The 18,623-nt window shown below is 42.4% G+C and overlaps 1 long non-coding RNA gene and 1 pseudogene across 1 annotated transcript in view; one reads left to right on the forward strand and one right to left on the reverse strand.

The window, feature by feature from the left end:
• Nucleotides 1-18,623, forward strand: part of LOC140119071 (uncharacterized) — a 36,035-nt gene that overhangs the window by 7,503 nt on the left and 9,909 nt on the right. The window lies entirely within an intron of this gene.
• LOC140119991 (adenosine receptor A3-like) lies at nt 745-17,703 on the reverse strand (annotated as a pseudogene).

Genomic DNA, 18,623 nt, shown 5'->3' on the forward strand with positions numbered 1-18,623 from the left:
GGGCAAAAAGGGAACTGCGGTGACCCACATAGCAATCCATGGGCTCTGTGGTGAGGGGACACTGGGCCGCCATATGACCCGCAGCATGACATCTCCAACAAATTACCTCCCGGGGTATCCCTTTGGTCACTGGTTTGTACCTCCCTTTGTCCTTGGAGCGACCATAATGAGAGGTTTTAGGCCCCAGTCTCTGACAGTTCCAATCTTTTTGGGGCTCCCAGTATGTGGATTTCATATCCCCTGACCCTCCCAGGGATTTCTCCATAGTGTGGAACCTCTCCACCAGTCCCACTAGATCATCTGCATTCTGGGGGTCACCCTGTGCAACCCAGCACTGTATGGCACGGGGAAGCGAGTGCATAAATCGGTCTACAACCACTCGTTCGACAATCTGGGCTGGAGAGCAGGTGTCTGGTTGCAACCACTTCTGGACTAAATGCAAAAGGTCAAACAGCTGTGATCTTGGCGGCTTGTCCAGGCTATAGGCCCAGTGGTGCACCCTCTGTGCTCGGACTGCTAAGGTGGCACCAAGCCGTGCCAGTATTTCCGCTTTTAATTTGGGATACTCCTTGGCATCCTGCAGGGCCAGGTCATAATACGCCTTTTGGGGCTCGCCAGTTAAATATGGAGCCAGTACTTCAGCCCACTGACCTGGCGGCAGCTTCTCCCGGTCAGCCACTCGCTCAAATACTGTGAGGAACGCCTCAACGTCATCCTCCGGGGTCATCTTCTGCAATGCTTCCCTTACAGTCTTTCTGACAAGGTGACCATCATCTCGGTTTGGCAGAGCTGGACTCTCTGCTGGACAAGGAGCTTGTTGGTCTCCTGTTGGGCTTGGAAAGCCTCAGCATGTGCTCTCTGTTGCTGCAAGTTTGACTGCACAAGGTGCTTGATCACCTCCTCCATGGCAGCTGCTGTGTGCTGGCTCTGAGCTGAAGCCTTTGCTCTAAACAAACAATATATCCAGGGGATTATGCCCGCATCCTCCACCAATTGTAGGGGATCAACTCAAATGGCAACTTCAGTAACAGTCCAGGTAGCTGTTTTATTTCTTTCCAAAACAGTTTAACGAAACAGAATCGCTTGCTTCAGCATATAACAGAAAATACAGTCCATATAAACAGGCTTGACTCACAGTCCTTTGTAGGTTGTGTCTCCATCCAGCAGCATAACCAAACAATGTCACTATTGCTGATCCTTGGCTGTGTAACACCTCCAGCTCTGCATGCAGTATAGCAGAGACTTCCAGACTGCAAACACATCCCCCAGCTCACCTGAGCTTCCTGGCTTTATCTCTCAGCCAAAACCTGGCCTGGATATGTGGGAGTAGTCACCCACCCTGCTCTTGACTACTCCAATGAAAGCCGGCCCGGATCAACTGCATTAAGCAGCTTTGCTACATTAACAATTGTCAGAAACGTAAGGTTCCTGACCAAACATTAACCGGCTCACTTCACTGAGGCCAGGCACCTCGGTGACACATATCTGCCATCAATAATGGCCCCTTGTACCTTCTCACAATATATATATATATATATATATATATATATATATATATATATATATATATATATATATAATGCTTCTAACCTCTTTGGTTGAAGTATTACTGTTCTTTATAAACAAGATGTTGTTCCGGCCTGTAGTATGTCCTTCAGCTGTGAAAGGAAATAGTATGGTTATAATCTCTAATGATCTTTTCCAGAGGAAGTAGAATATGTATTCAGGTTTGCCTATAAGTAAGCTCTATAAATTTATAAGAGGGAATATTTTGTGCTTAAAATTCAAACAAATTATCTGAAAGGGAACCTGTCATAAGTGTTTAGGCCCCTAAGGGTCTTATAAAAGTGGTAAAAGATTATCCCATGTGGTGAGTTCACAATGCACAATGGATGTTGAAAAAGTGAAAGCTGTGTATTCACACATATTGAAAAAAGTGCTGTCATTTACAACATATATTGGTCTAGCTAGTTTGTGGCTGTATCTCAAAATAAAGGCTATCACAGTTTTACTCTCAATATATAGAAACATGCAGGTCAGCATTTTCCATAAGTGACATTGAGTGATAGAGCTTTTTGTGGTTGATACTAAAGATCTAAATTTATTAGGAGCAGGCCTTGTTTGTAATATGGGTACCGGTATTTTTAAACTGTTTTATTATTGAGTATAATACAGGATACAGTATTAAAAATTATGAACAAAAAAAGTAAAGCAGTACCGTGGTATTTTGGTACTTGCAACCAACACAAAGAATATGATAGCAGAAAACACAAAGAAAAAGATCTTGCAAATGAAGACCAGCACACAAAGGTCACATAGCAAAAATATCTTGATCAAGTCAGGTATTCACAAGAGAGTTATTCTGTGTAGTGAAGATTCACAACATAAGTAATAATGCACTCATCACTGCTTAATAAAACATGTAAAGCATTGCCTTATTCACATTAAAAGATCACAATCTGCATAAAAAAGTAAATTGTTTTCATACCTGCTGATGCCAATTTAATTTGTCATCTATTATGACACCTAAATATTTATAACATTGTACTTTTTACTCCTCTGTGCTACCAATATATAATATTTTTGTAAAAAACATTCAGGTTCGTTCCGAGGTATAAATAATAAACAAAAAGGGTGCCAGAAGCGTCCCCTTTGGGGCTCCGATATTACACACTTCCTCTTCCGACCATGTGTATTCCATACAGACTTTCTGTGGGCGAGCTCTCAAATAGTCCACCAGCCAGTTAAATTGCCCTTTCTACACCTCCATGGTCCTAGGTTTCTCTTCTAGTCGTACTGGAATAATAGCATTGAACACACTACTGAAGTTGAAAAAGGTCAGCCATACTGAGGTCTTTGAGGCGTCCAGCTATACCATATTCAACAAGTATATTAGAAGTATCTTCTACAATAATGTTTTGTTGTTGGCCAAATTGCAAAGGATGTAAAATAGGTTTTACAATTTTCTTTAAATCCAAATCACAAATTTCTCGAGAATTTTCATAATCAGTGATTTTAATGTGATTGGTCTATAATCATTCAGACATTGTGGTCACAGCACTTTACTGATCGGGATAATATTACAGGTTTTCCACAGGCTAGTGGAAAAGTGCTGTGTCACGGTGGTCCTGCAACCCATATCGTGGGTCGCGGGCTCACCCGTTCCCCTCAGCCCCCGTGATCACGACTTCTAGGGCGCGTGCGCGCATACCTGACTCCTAGGTTTTTAGAAAACCCATATAAGCCTGCCTCTTCCTTCACACCCTGCCAGATCTTTGTGCTACCTAACCATTGTGAAAGTCTCCCAGTGTTTCTCCTGCGTTCCTGTTCCTGTGCTCTTGTGTGTTCCTGCATTCCTGTTCCCGTGCTCCTGTGTGTTCCAGTCCGTTCCGGTGTTCCCATTCCCATCTGCTTGGACGTCCTGTTGCTGACCCCGGATTAGACTTGACTTGTGCCTGAACTTTACCACGAGACTGTCTCCTGCAAAGATACACCGCGGGTTAGTCGCACTTGTGGGACGACCTGGTGGTGCCACTTAGATTCCCAGGTGTCGGCTAGTACCACCTTCCGTGGTGGTCCAGAGGATCCACTGATCCCAAATCCTGACATGCTGTAGATCAACTACGTTATCTCAGTTTAATTTTTCCATTCTGCTTTCTAGTAAATAAAAATTAAAATTGGACAGGACCTTTCATTTTAATTACTGAGCAACAATTATTTTCTCATATTTTAAGAAGGAAGAACAAAATAGCACAATAGCACAAGATGTTTTTCTTCGAAAAGATGCTCCAGAATTTTTACGTCATGAAGAATATAAGTATCTACTAATACAAACATTTCCATACAAGGGACATATCCTTTTTATTCTGTCTGCCTGTGAGCACACCTGATTAGTGCTGTACTGTAAAATCTGCAGCATGTTAATTGTTTTCTAAGCACCTGAGTAGACCTGGTATCTGACCAATACATGGACATTGCTTGGTGACATAACTGGTTATGTCAATTTTTGTGTAAGGATTGTAAGGATGACGCAGTTTCACAATTGCAGTCACAGCTTGCGGAAGAGCTGGTGAGTGCACCCCATGTTCCATTCAAATGGCTGCCACTTGTCAGCAGCTGCCATTATATGCACTGCAGCAGGCGGCTTCTCCCGCACGTCCTGTGTGGGAAACAGGACCCAGACCTCAAATTCACATGCACCCTTTGATGTAGAAAAAGGCAGCTTAATAGACAGACCATGAGGGCCTCACCCAGGAGAGACCAATGATACCCTCCAGCCACAGATGTAGCACCACATCTCAGTCCCCCCTCACACAGTCATCAGGACGGCAGGTGTGACATGGCGGAATCCCATCAAGCAGTTATGGCAACACCATGTCAGTAGCAACTCTACAGCAGAACAAGGTTTTTGTGGGTGACTCCCCACAGCTACCACAGGCTCAGTGTGCTGCCTCTCACTTACACAACCATCAGGAGGTTGGGAGTAGTGTTATGGTGTCCCAACTACCTGTGAATGCTGCACAAGTGTACACAACTCTACAGCGGGACAAGGTTTTTGTGGAGGACTCCCCACAGCTATCACAGGCTCAGTGTGCTGTCTCTCACTTACACAACCATCAGGAGGTTGGCAGTAGTGTTATGCTGTCCCAACTACCTGTGAATGCTGCACCCGATAACACCAGAACCCAGCTCCATAATAATGTTATAGACCAGGCTCATTTACTATGAGACATGAATCATCATACAGAAGATTTAGACAACCGAGGATGATGCAACATTGTTAGAGTCAGAGGTGTTCTGGAAACCAAGAATTTGGAAGATGTCAAAGCACTCCTTTAATCACTATTCAACAAAATCCTAGGTGAGCCTGATACTCACAGAATCAAATTTGATAGGGCAAAAAGAGCTCTTGGCCCAAAGGGTCCTGCAAAAAGACCCAGAGACTATGAACTAAAGGAAAACGTCATGGCAAATGCTAGAAAGGACAACCCGTTGGAACTACATGGAGCTGCAATGCAGATCTTTGCAGCCTTGCCATGGATAATGCTGTATAAGTGGCGCCAATTAAAACCATTACTATCCCAGCTCTAGGACAATGGCATCTCCAATCACTGGAGGTTTCTGATGGCTAGGTGATGATATCCCACCTCATTCTCTACCACAGATGAGAGGAGAAGTTATTGTGTTGCTGCACTTATTGCTCCATCCAGTCCCCTCCAAGTGACAGATGTGATCTCGGATCCCAATGGGAAATATGTGTAATTGTGCAAGGAGCTCCCCTCACTCTGAATACAAGCCAAATCAAGTTCTTGCGCCAGGCGTTTTATTAAATGTCCACTTCGCCGAAAGTGACTCTACTGATAGGTCGTGATTTTAATATGCCCTTTTCAGCTTACACTGATACTTGTACTGCAGGGGAACCCACCCTCAACCCACCTCTGGCAGTACATAACCATCGTTCTGTGACTGCATCTGATTAGGGCTACATCTTCCTTTATAGTATGCAGACCGATACTCTGCAAAGCCCCATCAAGACTTTGTTTCTGACAACTTTATAGTCACTGTTTTCCACAGTGGTCTTTCTCTTGGCCCCTCTAGAATTAATTTTAAGGCCTTTCTAAGGCTTGCAGTTCAGTGTCACCTGTGTTGTGATAAATAAGCTTGTTTCTGGCAATTTAGTTATGTTGCCTAATATTTGTCTGGAGCTTTGGAACTTGGCTGGGGTGCTGTATTTATTATAATAAACATTGCTTGGGTACCAAATCGGGCATAAATTGTGGCATAAACTAATCCACAAATAGATAGATAGATAGACATTTGAAGAAAACGTGCAGCACTCCGTTTGTGGTGAAAAAATAAATGTGGTTCTTTTATTCCATCACATATTACAATAGCGAAGTTTCGGCTCCAGAGAGCCTTTTTCAAGCCATTTACATAGTGCAATCAGCGGAAATTTATACAAACATACAAGGTCATGTGACTAACAAAGATCCGCCTACCATATTTACATATTAGTGTTGAATTGTACAAATATGCATAAAAATACATACAAAACAATGTTCCAACGTGCTAATTAGCCGCTAACCTTCTATCCACAAAGTGCTGTAATGCTAGTGCCGGAGGGAATTAATTCCCTGTCTCCTCCTGGATGTGTCCCCACGCTTGTGGTCCTCTCCGATCCTCCCAAGAACTGACACAGCGTGTGAAAAACAATAAAGACGCTGTGGAATGCATAAATGGAACGCACGCCAAGTGCGACACAATGCGCATGCGCCAGATAAATCCGGCTTGTGTATCAAATTGTCATGGTGACCAGATGCCGATGCGTGTGCCACAATGTGGATGCGCCAAAATGCGCGTGCGCCACAAAAATGGACAGTCTATCCGGCATAACGGCAGCTTGGTACCATTGTCTGCTATATAGAACATGTGCAGGTTACAGAGAGTTGCTACGAAAAAAAGTTAAAGGGGTGATGTACACCCTGATCTAGGCTAGAGGCAATACAAGATATGCTCAGTGTAAAGTATGCCATGACGCTACAACCACACAAGCGGGACAGAAAAAATGTGGCAAGGAATGAGGGCTCCGACCAACACCCCCCGGAGAAAACAAATCCCTCCCAGGGGCAAAAGCAACAGAGCAGCATTACAAAACATTGTACCCCCTCCCTGTCACGCCACTAGCATAACAATGCGTACCAAGTCCCCGGCCAGGGGCGCCAGCACACAGAACACTGGGCAAACATGCTCTCATACACAAATGTAGAAACAATGATAGTGGAGCCTCAGCCAATGCAACTGGTGGCGCAATCGATGGAGATCCGATGACCATTGACATATACACAAAAAAAAGGTTGCAAAAATAGATAGACATTGTTGATCATAGGAGAAAAAAATATAGCGCAGGGGAACATCCAGGAACAGCTTCTTAAATTCTGAAAAAGAAAGAAACATGTATAAGAATAATTGATAAATATGGTATCACTATATAAGACCTAAACTTGAGAAGATCAGGGTGGATGCCTGCAAGATGATTTTGGTGGATATCCAGCTATCAAACTGTAGATAGATAGATAGATAGATAGATAGATAGATAGATAGATAGATAGATAGATAGATAGATGGTCTAATACTAAATACAGCATCAGACACTATAATAAATCTGGTGCATTATAAGTCTGTCTTTATTGCACTGCTTGATTCTGGTCCTGTCTCTATGTAGTAATCTTGGGTTTGGTAATGTTCCTATGTAGTATTATTTGTTGTGGTTGTGTATCTATGTAGTAAGCTTGGTTCAGGTGCCATATCAACATAGTAAGATTGGCTTTAGAACTGTCCCTATTTAATATTTTTAGTTTATTTTTTTTTTGTTATATTGGTGTTTTTATGCAATACATGTAACACAACAGATCATTTGAAGCCTCAAGGCCATTGGAGAGGCCACAATCTATTTACAGCCCAAGGCCCATGATAGTATTAAACTTTTGCTTTTGATGAGGTGTAGTAGTTTAAAATGATAACTAATATAACTAATGACATGATAGCAGCTGTGCATTTAAAGGAAATCTATCATCAAAAACAAATATGATAAACCAGGGATTCATGAACACTTAATCCAGACACTGTGACTGTGGTAATCTTCTTATATTTGTTATAAATGGCCTCCTTGCTGATGAAATCAACTTTTATGATTCTGCTAATGAGTCAGAAGGGCAGTGTCACCAAAGCCCCTTCATACTGCTGATTAACAGGCTATTTCACTGTCTCCCCCTACCCTTGGCTCCCCCTTTTTTCTGCTTTATGTAATTTCAATACATTACAGAACATTTCAGCACGATGTAACAGTGTGTGAATCTGCAGCTCAAAGGCACTCTGGTAACACCCTCAGGAGTCCTTTTGTCTCATTGACATCATTTTAGAAGTTGGTTTTAGAAGGAAGGAAGTCAAAGATAACAAATATAAGACAATTACAACAGTCGCAGTGCCTAGATTTAGGAGTAAGTGTCTATGGTTTATTATACCTGATTTTGATTGTAGATTTCATTTAAAGGGAACGTGTCAGCCGGATTTACCCCATTGAACTAATAGCACTTCAAAGAATGTGTCTCTATATTCCACCAATTTTACAAACCACAACATTTCACCTTCTCAATAAAGATAACTCTTGTGTAGTACCCTTAGCTGACTTTTGGCGGGAGGCTGTAATTAGTTGATAATTTATTAGTTATCAGTTTTTTTTGTTTGTGTGGGTGCTTATTTCAAGGTTAATTGGACATGATGGAGCATGAAATCAGGAGTAGCAGACATTTTTCTATATCTTTAACAGTATCATAATGTTAATTGATTGAATAATAGCAATATGATAAATGCTGAAGTCTGTGGGGGTCTCACATCTTCTATGTCTGTATAATAGTGATGAAGCTAGTTGGGCCATTTGCCTCAAGCGGCAGTTTCTAGCATTGCTAAGAGGGTGGCATATCAGTTAGCTACCCTGAACTATGTCCAAAGCTCTTCATATTTTCAATGTGCACTGCTTTAACTCTGCTTCACCTCTCCTTAGATCTTTAAGCAGTTAGAGCCCCCTGATTGGGGGTAGATGAGCCTGCACTTGGTCAAAAGAGCTGGTAGCAAGACCAGAATAGGGCACGGCAGATTGCACACCATTAAGGAATGAAACCAGGACAGGGTAGGAGGCTGCACTTATTTTTAGTGTTCGGATTTAGGCAAAGAGTTCAGCTACACTTAAAGGAAACCTACCACTTAAAAGTGGTAGTTATTACACACAGATACATGGCACCAGCTCAGGGTGAGCTGGTGCCAGAGCATATTTTACATAATATAATAAACCCAGTATCACAGATTTATAAGTAATATTAACATTTATCTTGGCGCACTGCACTATGGAAAGGTGCACGGTGTCACCGGCTCTCCGGCACTTCGGAATCTGCCGCATGCACGGGCGCAGGCATGGTGCGCTGTGCCCTAGTGCGGTGCGCCGAGAAAAATGTTTATATTACTTATAAATCTGACCTGCTCACACAAATTACTTGCTTGGAAAGTGTGCATAATAGATCTCAGAGATGCAATGTTGGGTCCAAATTTGCCAACTGAGAGAGCAACTTAAAGATTTGACCCTATCTCAAGCAAAGGCTGACCTAGAAAAATGTAAAAGGAGACTTTATGAATTCGGAGATAAACCCAGCTAAGCGCTAGCTAGGTCCTCAAGATAAAAAAAGCTTGTACTTACATTTTTAAAATTAAAGATTGTGACGACCAAATTGTGTAAGTAGCATCCCAAATTGGGGAAGTTTATAGCAAGTATTACAATGTCTTTATAATATAACTAACCTACAAAATCCAGAAGAACAGAGCATCATCTTGGCATCAACCATTCAGGCTTTCTCAAACTACCTGAAACAGCACTTGATGAACTTAAGAGTCCCTTTACATAGGGCAGTAATAAGGAAGACCCCCCTACCTTTATTTTAGCCTTTAACTCTGTTACCTGAAATTCACTTTTACACCAAAGTGCACTGAGAGCACACACATAATTGTCATATGCCTGAGTAACATAGACATCTCTATCCTCTATGTGGATACTAGGTTGTTTGCCAAAATACTTGATTCACATATTACTCTGTTTCTACAACAAATAATACATAAAGATCAGAATGGCTTTTTGCCTAATAGAGATGCAAGGGATGGGACAACTCGAGCTATAAATACAATCCAGTACGTGGTAAGTAAAAAGATTGCATCACTCCTTTGATCTCCAGAGGCCAAAAAGGCATTCAATAGCATTAATTGGGAGTTTACATGGTATATAGGCACGAATGGCACACATCAAGGGTGTCCCTTGTTGATTCTTATATTTATACTCACTGTAGAACCCTTCCTATATAGACTATTCTCCAATACTGATATTAAAGAGTTTGTATTTAATACAAAGAAGATGGGCAAATCAGATTTATAGTTCCGTTTTCTCATCCTTCTCTAGGGGGGTCTCAATCTTGATCCATAATGCTATTAACTGTCAATGTGACACTGACGGCAAATTTGTTTTCCTCTACAGTATATTGGAGGGTACCAAATGTGCTGTGGCAGGGATATACACACCCCCTCCCTTTAGATATGATGTGCTGCTAGCTCTACTTAGGTTCCTTGAGAAGGTAGGGGAAGGCCCTGTACTGCTTCTTGGTGATTTTAACTGTGTATTTAACTGTGTATTTTCTGATAAAGATGATCGAACAGGAAAATCTCAGTTTTGCGAAATTGGATGCTAATGATACCCCTTTTGCAAGATTTTGTCAGGAAATAGGATGGGTTGATGTGTGGAGATTTATACACGGGGATAAGTCGGCATATTCATGCTTTAATCGTTTACATAATTCCTTATCAAGGATAGATCTCGCTCTAGCAAATGACTCAGCTTTGGGATGGATCAAAAAAATGAGATACGATAACCGGTCAATCTCAGATCACTCCCTGCTGGTTTTGGAGTTATCCCACTCGATCACTCCTTCTTGCAGATTCTGGAAATTAAATCCACACTGGCTATCCCTGATAATGAATGAAGATAGAATTAAGGAAGAGCTTCTTTATTTTATTTCCGCTAATAGATCTATTGATAATCATGGATTTTTTTGGGACTCAGTTAAATCCTTCCTGAGAGGTTTATTAAACTCTGAAGTGATTTACCTACGAATGCAATTCGCCAAGCAGGAAAAGCAGTTAATAGAAGCAGTGAAAAAGAGAGAAAAGGAGTTGAAAGAGAAGAGATCATAAAGTACCTTGGATAGATTTATTCAGGCCCAAGAGGCGTACAATAAATTCTTGTCTCATAAAGCTACACAAAAATTATTATTTTTTGATCAGTCAAAACATTGTGAGAGTGGTCTACCGTCTAAAAGGCTTCTGCAAAAAGTTAAGAAACAACAGGAGGATAATAGAATCCTTGCAATTAAAAACAATTTCGGAGAAATTGTACATAGCCAGAGTGAAATTAAAGACGTATTTTTGCAGTTGTTCGAAGGTATTTATTCTTCAGATCTAGGTGTTACCGTAGAGAATATTAAATGCTATCTGGATGGTATCAGCATTCCGGTATTGACGGAAGATAGGAGAGCTCAGCTCTCTCGTCCAATCTCGGTAAAGGAACTGGAGGAGACACTGTCTTCTTCCAGACGTAATGTGTCTCCGGGCTTAGATGGGTTGCCATTGGAGATCTATGATAGATTTGGTTCCCTTCTCCTCCCACTGATGGTTGAGGTATGGGAAAAGGCACAGGTGGCCGGTAGACTCCCCGACTCTTGGTATGAGGCAGGTATTGCTTTGATTAAGAAAAAAAATAAAGATCCAGAGGAGGGGGATTCATATCGCCCAATCTCGCTTCTGAATGCGGATGCTAAGCTGATGGTCAAATTATTGACCAATAGATTGAAGTTAATAGTTTCAGATCTGCTCCATAAAGATCAATGCGGCTTTGTGGGAGGCCGACACATTAGCACTAACTTGAGGTTGGGGGAGGGGGTGTCCCGCTCCATCCTGTCGTTGGATGCCGCTAAGGCCTTCGACAGGGTGGAGTGGGACTTCCTCTGGGAAGTGTTGGAAAGATTTGGACTGGGCAGGAGATTTGTGCAATGGGTTAGACTGTTTTATATAGACCCAAAAGCGCGCATTAAGGTAAACGGCGATTTCTCTTCCTTTTTTTCTTTGACACAAGGTAGTAGACAGGGCTTCCCCCTGTCTCCTTTGCTGTTTGCCTTGTTTATTGAGCCACTGGCAATTAAGGTTAGGGCCAGTATAGGGATTGGAGGAGCAGGGGTCGAGGGCCCTATGGATAAAGTCATGCTATACGCCAATGATATCCTTCTTTGCCTTAAAAACTCAGGAACTTCCGTACCAATGGTCCTCAGCATGATTGAGTTCGGAAGATATTTTGGCTTTGAGATTAATGTACTGAAATCTGTTCTGGTACCTTTGGATGAAGATTCATTGGTCAATCTGAAACATCTAGATTTAAAGGTCTCTCAATCGGTGGAGTATTTGGGTCTAAGGGTTAGTTCCAAGGTGAGCGATTACATCGTATTGAACCTGGTTCCCCTTTTGATGAAATTAAAACATAAGGTGAAAACCTGGAGTTCTGTCCCATTAAATCGAGCAGAGAGGGTTGTTTTGGTTAAAACTATACTATTGCCTCAAATTCCCTACGTATTGTGTAATTGCCCATTTTGGATCGATAAGAAATGGTTTGCACTTATTCATGCTATTATTAACAAACTCTTATGGGGGAGGAAAACGGTACGTATTAAGCAGGAAATTTTAATGAGAGATAAGGATAAGGGGGGTCTTTCAGTCTGTTGGACCATAGAATTTTGTGCCCTCTGAATATTCTCCTGAACTTGCGACCAGAGCGTGCGCAACTTGGATGTAACAGCTTCCGCCCGAGGAATATTAGAGACAGGCACAGATGAAATGGAGAAACGAGGATGAAAACCATGTGAGGCCACCAGTAACTTCTCTTTAAGAGGTCCAAGGTACTCCGCATTCCCGGATGACCTGCCAATACCGAGCAATGCGTCTCCTCCAACACTCTCAAACGACAAGAAAGAGGAACAAATAATTTGCCTTCTGGAAGATCTTTAGGTGCAGATCTTTGTCCTGCTAAAATTTGAGAGGAGAGGTGGGAGGAGACAGCTGCCAGCACAACACCTGGAGACAAAATATTACTGTCAGTAGCCTCTGGAAGCTCAGGAGTCTTGAAGCTACAGGACAAGGCATCAGCCTTCATATTTTTTGACCCAGGTCGGTAGGTGACCACAAAATTAAAGCGAGAGAAAAACAAGGCCCATCTAGCCTGACGTGAGTTCAAGCGCTTAGCAGTATCCAAATATACTAAGTTCTTATGATCCGTGAGCACAGTTATCGGATGAAGAGCTCCCTCCAAAAAGTGTTGCCAGACTTCAAATGCCCACTTAATGGCAAGGAGCTCTCGATTACCAATATCATAATTCCTCTCACAGGAAGAAAACTTTCTAGAGAAATATGCACAGGGCCTAAGTCTGGTGAGAGTGGAGGACCCCTGAGACAACACTGCACCTACTCCAACCTCGGAGGCATCTACCTCCACAACAAACAGTAGAGAGAGGTCAGGTTGAACCAAAACTGGGGCTGACGAGAATGCCGCTTTTAGAGTCCGTGAGCGCCATAGAGTCATAGCTTCATCTAATGTCTGAGGCTCGGCATAAGCTAAGACTAAGTCCTGTACTCGGTCTGACAGTCCGAAGACATAAATTGGTCTTTTAGGGCACAGTCGTTCCATTGCGAGTCAGTCACATACTGTCTGAATTGGGCACAATAATCTTCCGACACAAAGATCTAAGGTGGGAAACTGCAAGTGCTCGGTGGTCAGGTTCGTCATAAATCTGGCCTAAAGCAGAAAACAAAGCATCAAGAGAAGAGCGGGATGGAGAGTCAGGTGGGAGAGAGAAGGCGCAATTTTGCGGATCACCGCGCAAATGAGAAATGACCGTGCCCACCCTTAGTGTCTCGGTGCCCGATGAGTGAGGGCGTAAAGAAAAATAAAGTTTACACCCCCCCCTAAATGAAAAAATTTCTTACGGTCACCAAAAAACAAGTCAGGGAGTGGAACCTTAGGTTCTGGTGCAGGTGGTGGTGGAGCCTGCGGTGTTGTCTGCCCCGAAACCTCCATGGAAGGAAAGAATGTAGCAGGTCGGATACAGGATGCAGACCTATGTGTGGGCCAGTGTTTCTGTTAAGGTTGGGTTACACAGAAGACAGGGGATAGTGTGCCCTGAGCTTGCCCCAACCTCTATCCCTTCCTATAGCTCCCCCACGCTAAACCATGGGGCGACTACTTGAAGACTCGAAATACACTGGATAAGTGTGGGAAGGGAAACACAAACAGACTGACAAACATAAAACACAAAAGTGTGGTAAACTAGCCAGAGTCACAACGAGAGGGTTCATCAAGAACAAAGTCAGTAAGCAAAGAGTCAATGTCAAAAACTAGCCGAGGTCACAACGATAAAAATACAGAGCAAGTCAAACCTAATGCAGAGAGCGAGTGATGAAGGGATTTCAAACACTGGCCCAGATGACTAGTGAAGCTGCAATTTATGCAGTCAGAGGTACCACATGTCCCAGCAGTTCCGAACACGCTGGGGGTCGGAGAACGCAATAGAGAAAACACTAGCCTCCAAATATACCCAGAATTTTGTGTCAGTATGTTTTTGCCAATTAATGACTCTGACCAGATGCGCTGATACATAATAGGAGAACAAACCTATTAGGATCTTTCTAATCTAGGTTTTTGACAAATATAACTCATCACTTTTTACATTCTTGCAACCTGAAGCATATAGCTCAGTAATGGCAAACCTTTTAGAGACCAAGTGCCCAAACTACAACAAAGACCCGATTATTTATCGCAAAGTGCCAACACAGAAATTTAATTTGTGATTTATACTCCCTTCTCTGTCACAGATTTCATTGATATCAGCACCTGAGGCACCAATAAAGCAGAAAATAGTCCCAGGTAGAGCTGTCACTTTAAAATAGATCTGTGTACAGCAAGTCCTGGGCTGTCTGGGACTGCAGGAAGATACCTGGAGTCATCTCTGGTGATGGCCTGAGTGCCCACAGAAAGGTACCCAGCTGTACATCCGGAGTGCGGAAAGGTACCAAATATAAGATATGTAAAATGAATGCTCATGGTTTAAAAAATGTCTTTTGCCTCTTCAGCTGCCATTCATGTCCATAAAATGGCCGAAGATGTTGTGATCTCTTACTGTCCATAACCAATCTCCAGGACCTTTATATTCATGACTATCTGAAATCAGAGGTCTTTATTTTACATTCCAAGAAAGTGGTGCAAAAGTTTTAATAACTGTATAATGCTAAGTTACCGAATGGTTAAAACATGAGATACCATTTTGGCCAACCCCTTTAAGCTTAAGGGATTGTGTAATGTACACAATGTAATGTGTGGGCAGTACAAAATGCCCTTTAAAAACTAGATTTGGTGAACTAAGAATAATTACAAAAAGGACATGAAAGAATTGAAAAAGATATCTAGTCCTGTTTGAATGAAAAGAAATTAAATTTTTCTAGTTTGTTTTCTGTGCCAGAGGCTTCAAGTATTTGCTCTCTGCACAATATTTGTATTTTAAATTTATTTATTCTAATACTATAGATCAGTGATGGCGAACCTTTTAGAGCCCGAGTGCCCAAACTTCAACCAAAAGCCACTTATTTATAGTAAAGTGCCAGTGCAACAATTCAAGCAGGAATTTATTTCTCCTTGTTCTTTGACAACTTTCAATAGTTCGACCTCCTAAGGACACCAACGCAGTTGAAAGGAGGAGGGCAAATTTGCCTATCATTGTAGGAAGATTCTGTAGGAAGATTATTTGAGTCCTGTCTATTGAACTTCATGCTGGGGTGATGGCCTGGGTGCCCACAAAGAGGGCTCCGAGTGCCGCCTCTGGCACCAGTGCCATAGGTTCGCCACCACTGCTATAGATGATAGGATTTATTACAGAATTATGATGTGACAACACAATGTTTAGATACAGAGCAGGTTGGAATGCGGATGTTTGTACCACATCAGGGTAAAAATAGCTGATGCAGTTCAGAATGGATATACGTAACCAACGCACAACAAACAGACCCATAACAAAGACAAGTGAAACTGTAATTTTATGCTCTTTGCCATAATTTGACTTATTTCCACGCAGGTTGGAGGCACTTTGTCTCAAATGCTTTCTTATTATACAAAAAATTTCCAAATACAAAGACATCATTGTACATAAACGAAAAAACACCCAACCAAAAAAGGAAAAGAAGACAAGGTAGTCCCTTCTTATGACATTAGGGAAATGACATATGAGGAGAGCGTTTTTTTATTCTCCAAAAGCTGCTCTGTTGTTCCATCTGAACATAGGGACCAGTGCCCCAATTGCAAATACAAATACACAAATTAATGCTGGTTTTGGTTATCAACATTCTGTAGCTGAAATAAAATATAGAAAACATTTATATTTTCCTTTAGTAGAGAGAGAAGAGAAGTGGTACTGTGTCTTGCCCATATATACAGAATGATGTCCAGATACTGAGAATTACACCCTGTATACATGACAAGAGAAATGGTACTGTGCCCTGCCCATAAATACAGAATAAAGTCCAGATTGTCACGGGTGCTCCTTTGACCCATATCTCGGGTTGCAAGCTCACCCATGCCCCTCTCTGCTCGCAAATGCGGCGCCCACGCCGCTTACCTGTCCCTGTTCCTGTTTCGGGTCCTCTGGCCATGCGCGCGCTTCCCCAACTCCTAGGCAACGCGCACGCCGGCTTCAGAAGCTTTAAAGGGCCATCACATTTTGAATTGGCGCTGCCCATTTCCCAGAATTCCTAATAACCAGCTTCTCCCTGCCGGATCTTCATGCCTTGTGACCTAGAGAAACCTTTGTTCCAATGCCCTGCGCTGTTATTATGATTTCCCAGTGTGACCCCGGTTCCGTTCCTGACTACGCTCCTTCGCTGCCTGGCTTGGCCTATTGCTACGTCCCTGACTCTGATCTTGTACTGCCTGTCCTGACCTCCTACCTGTCCCCAACTACGATTCTATTCAACGTCTGTGTACCTCGCCTTGGCTGCCACTGCGGACATAGTCGCATCTGTGGAACGACCTGGTAACCTGGTTTTGTTCCTGCATAATATGGGTGTATGCATGACTTTGCAGAGGTGTAGGTATAGAGACTGAATTGCCACCCCCATGTTATTCTTCGGGACTGCAGTCCGATGCTTCCATTTAATGGATGGTGGTCGCTGACTTTGCCCACTTCTAGAGTTGGCATCCTAGTCTGAGCCCTATTTAGTATCAATTGCAGGCCTTCCTTTTTGTAATTGCTGGGGATATCACTAGTCACACCCCTAGCAATAAAAGATTCCATCCTTTTTGCTATGGATAAGTCTTAAGTGTACCTGTAACGTACGTGCCTGAACGTCGCTCTATCCGCAATTGGCGGAATACATGGCGTTTATTTGTGTGTGAACTGTGGCTTATTCTTGTGTTTGGATTAACTGAGCCACACCCTGCTCCTTGCATTTCTGTCCTGCCCAGCAAGGGTTACTAGCCTGATGGACAGTTTCCCCAGTGTGCTGCTGGAGGCGTGTCCGGGATCGGCCTTATATACCTGACTACTCCCATCATACCTTGCTGGTTATTTTGAGTCTTGTCTTCCCTGTGTTTGTAGTTCAGTTTTACCGGTATCTATTACCTGCTTGATTTTGATCGTGACCTGACCTGTGTATATCCCGCCTGTAACATTGTAAATATTTAAAATGTACTTCTTATCTGCTTGGCTTCTTGACTCTTACATATCTGTCAATTGCTATAGCAAGTAGAGAAGAGGTGAATGCATTGGTGAATATGATGATCATGCAACAGAGGAACAAACACCCATGAAAATATAGCTGTAACTCCAAAATAGTGACTAACAGTGTAACAAACACTCCAACTGCCAGATCTGTTACTGCCAGACACACAACAAAGTAAAAGGTTGTATCTTGAAGAGAAGGATTCACCTTCACTGCCCAAATCACAAGAATATTTCCAATAATAGCAAGGACCCCAGTGACTATCTCTACAGTAATATACACAACAGTGAAAATATGCACCATTGTACGTAGACTGGTCTTTTAATCTTTTCGTACTTTTCGTCTCCAGTGCACCTGACGTGTGCCCGCCTGGCTCTAACCATGTGGGCACACATTCATGGGCATACACCTTAACAGTGCGCCCATGCAGAAAAAGAAACAATATAGTGATAAAAAAAACTAACATTCTTATTTGACTACAGGTCTGGCATTTCCAGCAATCGTGCACTATCAAGGTAGATTGCTACATAAGTGCCAGTGCTCCACTTACCCCTCAACCTCTACGGCGTGCATGTGGACAGTATAGAGACTCAGGATATTCATCCAAAAACACAACAATCGTCTAGCACTCCTCAGTGATACTAAAATGACACGTTAAGATGGTCTGGCTCTAGTCATGATCTCAAGGTAGATTGTGTCATATGGGAGATTGAATGCATAAATCACCACATACATGAATCTTTTTTGGGACCCTTGTTATATAAATATCAGCTGAAAAATAAATGCATTAAAAGGAAATTAACCACTAAAAGCAACAAAAAAAAAGGCTACAAATACTCACCTCTTCTCCACTTCACTTTGTTCCCGGCGCTAAGCTTAACACACATGGATCACCTAGAAAACAAACATATAATTGGCAGCACAGAGCATAGGGACAAGATGTCTGGCTCCGCGGGCTGCTAATTATGCATGCCCTTGCACCTCTCTCTCCCATGCTGGAGAGTCCATGAATAAGGGACACATGTAAAGGACTGAAATGCGTAGGTTTGCCTACTTTTTATGCCATTATTGGATTTTATATTTGTACCAGTATGGATTAAATAAAGGAACCAAGATTTTTTACCAAATTTTTTGTGTGCTGGAGGAGTAAATTTCTTCCCTTGGATCATATTCACACCGTTGGCAAATACGTTTTCCTCCCTCCCTCTCCTTTCGGTTTGAAG

This window comes from Engystomops pustulosus, chromosome 2 (genome assembly GCF_040894005.1).
Source record: "Engystomops pustulosus chromosome 2, aEngPut4.maternal, whole genome shotgun sequence".
Lineage (NCBI taxonomy): Eukaryota > Metazoa > Chordata > Amphibia > Anura > Leptodactylidae > Engystomops > Engystomops pustulosus.